Genomic DNA, 4,899 nt, shown 5'->3' with positions numbered 1-4,899 from the left:
CTTTGACGTGAACCCAAAAGTCTGTGTTCACTAAGGCGGCGCCAAAGGAACCTGAGGAACGTCATGTTCAAATAACTGGAGCTCATCAAACAACCCCAGCAGTGTGTTTGTCAGGCAGCGGGACAGCGGCGCTCCCAGGTAACGATCGATGGACGGCATTACATCCCGGGATGCTGCGATCCACAGACGCTGGCGTGTGCGTCACCTTTGACCTGCTTTTAAAGCAAAGCAGCTGATTTGGGAAGAGAAAGAAACCCCACTCATTTATCCATTCATTCCTCCACACATTCACAAAAAATGATGTGAACTGATTTATTTCAAAAGCCGTCAAAACTTAAATTGATGTAAGAGATTAGTTCGAGTTAATCAGTGACACAACAGGTACATGACCTCCAGCCGTCACCTGCTTCCACTGAAACTGGCCCCGCCCTCCTGAAGAGCCCCAGGCAGGTACCACACTTGCATCGTTCACCTACTTTAATGAATAAACCAGTATTTTGTCAAATACTGCATCTCGTACACGCCTCCTCCCGGCGCCCTGGACACTGAGGAGATCAGGGAGGAGCAGAGTTCACCTCCCACACCAGGGGAGGAACACCAGTCTGACCTAGATGACCTTTGCACCGCCCACTTGTGCAGACAGGTGAGCTCCTGCCACACAGGCTGACACTTTCACGCTGACCTCCTCAGGTATGACGTGAGCTGTCCGAAGGAGCGCGTGGCTCCTCCCACTGCAGGCAAGCAAAGGTGTGACTGATGAGAATGGCGGTCGTGTTCTATTCAGCCACTCCAGTGTGCCGATGCACATGATACCAGGCCTGTGGCCCGGCTAAAGGGAACAGTACCATCATGAAGGTCGTCACTCGCACCCGTGTCCTGCACAAGTAGACACAAAACACCTCGGGACAGCCCAGTGGCCACAAGCGGCGAGTCATCACCAAATAAACGGCCTTGACTTTGTAGTTAATTTAATTAGTGTGAGTCGTTCAAACTGCTGTCGGGTCAGCTGGTGGAGAACGCACGGTTCCGTTCAGTGCAGACCAGTCGTCCCACAGAGGAGGTGTAAATGACACCAGACCAATCCTGGCTAAGTCTCTTTGAAAGGTCTTCTCTAGGAAAACCGGCCCGGATGCTCAAAGCTGCCTGAACCAGTCAAGATTACTTCCTGTTTTATTCCAGATTTACTTCCTGCCCTCCTGCACCGCCTGTTTTTGTCATGAGCTGCTCCGCCCTGACCTCCGACAGCTGTGACAGGATCCAACACACGCTGAAGACCAGTGGGTGTCTGGACGGTCGGAGAACCTGGGGGGGCAGAGATGCTCATTGTTGTATATGTTGTTGAGCACACGTGGATGTAACCAGGTAACTAATGTAACTAGCCGAGGTAACTAGTGCAGAGGCGAATCAGAGCGACTGTTGTGTGTCCTCCACAGTGTCAGCCTCAGCAGCTGAAGTCAGAGGGACGAGTCCTGACTGAGCTCAAAGCCCTGGACACTCATCAGTACCTGGAGGGAACATCTGACCAGTCACTGAGGTGACAGAAGAACTGCAGGAGATGGGTGTGAGTGGAACTCCCCTTCAGTGACCGGCTCCTTCCCCCCACCTGTGTGAAGGAGCCGCATGGCAGGTCTTCCTCCCTGCAGCTGTCAGACGGTCCAGTCACCGCTGCTCTCAGTGACTACTGGACACCATTGTTCAAGACTGGACTGTGCAATGAAAATACTGTCATCACTGCTGCTCTTCTTGACCACACTTTGCTCATTGTTTTGGTAGATTTTCACCGTTGCTCTTTATTTGCTCTGTTTGTTATCCTGTCCACCTTTAGCTGCTGCAGCAATGTACATTTCCCCACTGCGGAACAAATTAAGGTTTTATTATTAAAGCATTTTTCCATCTTGTCAACTGACGATGACGAGACCTCAGATGTGTCTACAGGTGAGAAGGACAGGGACGGCTTAAGACCCGTCCACACGCCGAGGAAGAACCTGCCAACATACAAAGAACAAACACGCAAAATGATTTAAACGCCAAGAACTGAAGGCTCCCATGTCTCACTTGTAGTCTGGACGGGCCTCCTGGAGGAGCTCCAACAGCAGGCCCAGAGCTCCTCCAGGAGGCCCGTGCCTGCTGCTGCTCCTGTCAAACAGCTTTTAGGTGCAGATTCAACTGATCTCAGCACATTTTAACTATAAAACAGCACAAGGACATAAAAAAACGGTTTGGGAACTTTCATACTTTATAGAATATTTAGGTTATAATATTGATATGTCGGTGGAGCAGTGGTCCTCACTGTGGCCCCCAGCAAGAAGGTTGTGGGTGGAGCCCCGGCTGCAGCACGGGGTCTTTCTGGGTGAGTCTCCATGTTCTCCCTGTTCCTGCTGGGTTCTCTCTGGTACTCCAGCTTCCTCCACAGTCCAAAGACATCAAGAGGGACCAGGTTAATCCAGACTCTAAATTGACCGTAGGCGTGGCTGGGAGAGCCAATGGTTGTCTGTCTCTATGTGTTGGCCCTGCCATGGACTGGTGACCTGTCCAGGGGGAAGGCTGCTGGGATAGGCTCCACCCCCACCACCCTCAACAGGAGAAGAGGGAAAACATGGATGGATGGTGTCTTTGAACATGCGTGTTCCTGGCGGTGTGTACTGGCTCTCTCCCTCTGAGCAGCTCCTGGATGCTGAGTGCTGATGTGTTCCTCTGTCTTATACATTACGACTGCAGTGTTCCGGTCAACAGGATCTTCTAGTTTTAGACGATGTAAGCTGATTAAAGCGCACTTGATGATTTGCAGCTTGACTCACATCGTTACAAAAAATACTCAACACCTTCATCATGGACAAAAGGTTTGAGAGGCGAGACTGGCAGGCCCTGGTTTGGCCACCGCTCCCCCTCATTGGGACCCAGCGGTCCAGACCAATGCACCTCACCTGAGCTCCGGTCGTTATGAGCCGGCTGAGGGAGCATCAGGTTGACATGAACCAGCAGGTGCCAGAGGGAGCGGGAACAACGCAGGGCGGGACCGTCCAAACAGGAAGCAGTCATCTGTGTCCTCCCTCCCTCTGCACTCCCCACTCAGTGTGGGGTCTTTGATGACTTCCTAGAAATACTTCACGTGGAAAAGAGGGAGACTTTTACTTTGATCTATAATTGGTAATCTGTCTTGTGTCAGACAACAGTGGACACAAACTCACTCCCCCAACATTGTTGCTCGAGCCTCTGCTTTGTCAGACATATTCCTGACACCTTCCTCTTCCTGTTCCTCTTCCTCAGGCTCAGGCGAGGTTTTCCTTGACAGAGGCGAGTAACCACTCTCATCCTTCTCTTTATTCATCTCTGCTTCTCCTTCCTTCTCTTCGGTGAAGCCGGTGTGCCATTGACACGACCATGAAGTGCTGCAGACAGTCAAGTGTTCTGACCCACAAGTGTATGATTCTGGCACTGGGTGGGGGGATGTCATCATCTACATGTATATTCAGTTTTGATTAATGTGCTTGAGAAGTAACAATTATTCATACCTCTTCCTGTCCCTGTATGTTTCTAAATTATTCTACTACGAACTGTCCTGGGTGACGTTTATTAACCAGAGAACAATAAGCAATAGTAATTACTCAAGCAAAAAGGTCAGACATTTCCTGGAACTCCATCCATCCATCGTCATCTTCCACTTATTCCTTACTAGTAAGGGTCGCGGGGGCTGGAGCCTATCCCAGCATCTACGGGCGAGAGGCGGGGTTCACCCTGGACAGGTCACCAGTCCATCACAGGGCCAACACACAGAGACAGACAACCATTCACACTCACAATCACACCTACGGTCAATTTAGAGTATCAATCAGCCTCGTCCCCTCTTGATGTCTTTGGACTGTGGGAGGAAGCTGGAGTACCAGAGAGAACCCAGCAGGAACAGGGAGAACATGGAGACTCACACAGGAAGATCCCACGCCCGAGCCGGGACTCCAACCCGGACCCTTCTTGCTGTGAGGCCACAGTGCTGACCCCTGCTCCACTGTGCAGCCATTTCCTGTACCTATGTTTTCCAAATTCCAAACCGTTGTGTTGAGGACTGTTGCTCGGGTGAAATTTCAAAAAAGAAGGGAATGGATGCACAATACTGTTTTTTTGTGTGTGCCAGTGTCAGATATCTTACAGCTGATTTAGCTGATGGGTGAAAATTACCCATGTTAATATAATCTGTATGAAAACAAGTTCATATGATTGTTGCATTTTGGGAATACGTAAACATATGTAGTTTTGTTCTTTATTTACAAAACATTTGAAAAAGCAAATATTATCACTGAGGGTTCTGATGGTGTTTGGTTTCATCTTTACTGGGACGATTATCCTGCATCTGTACAGAGGAGGATTCAATCTGTAAATCAAGGCAGTTGCAGAACCGAGAGAATTACAGGCATATTCATCAACACTTAGAACTTGAGCACCCATTATGAAGCCACTGTTGTAATTATTTTATGTTTTGCTGTTTACATTTAATTCATGAAAACTGATTATGATTATAATTTGGATGTAAGAAGTGATTTTTTTTTGCCTTAAATATGACATAATGTTTATTTTTGTCTTGATTGGTGAATAAATAACATTTAAGTGAAATAAAAAGGAAATACTCAAATATCATAGAAGCCCCTCGACTTTTTCTACGGTAGTCGACAGTACCGGTCTGTGGACTTCCGGTGAAAACTCCAAAATAAAAAGCAATCGCTCACTTCTGCCTCCGCAGTAGCGCATCTGCGACCACACGGGGGCAGTGTCGGCTCACTGCCGGTCAGACTCCACCGCAATCGTTGAAGAATATCTTCAAAAGTAAAGTTTTAATAAAAATAGATTTAAACCTGTTGTTTTCCTCTGTAGCAGATGGAGGTGTATGGAAACTAAGATAAAACGCTA

The sequence above is a fragment of the Aulostomus chinensis genome, chromosome 8 (genome assembly GCF_037954235.1).
Source record: "Aulostomus chinensis isolate RoL2024-O1b breed Wild chromosome 8, RoL_Achi_v1.0, whole genome shotgun sequence".
NCBI classification, from domain to species: Eukaryota; Metazoa; Chordata; class Actinopteri; order Syngnathiformes; family Aulostomidae; genus Aulostomus; species Aulostomus chinensis.
This window is presented reverse-complemented; position numbering follows the sequence as displayed.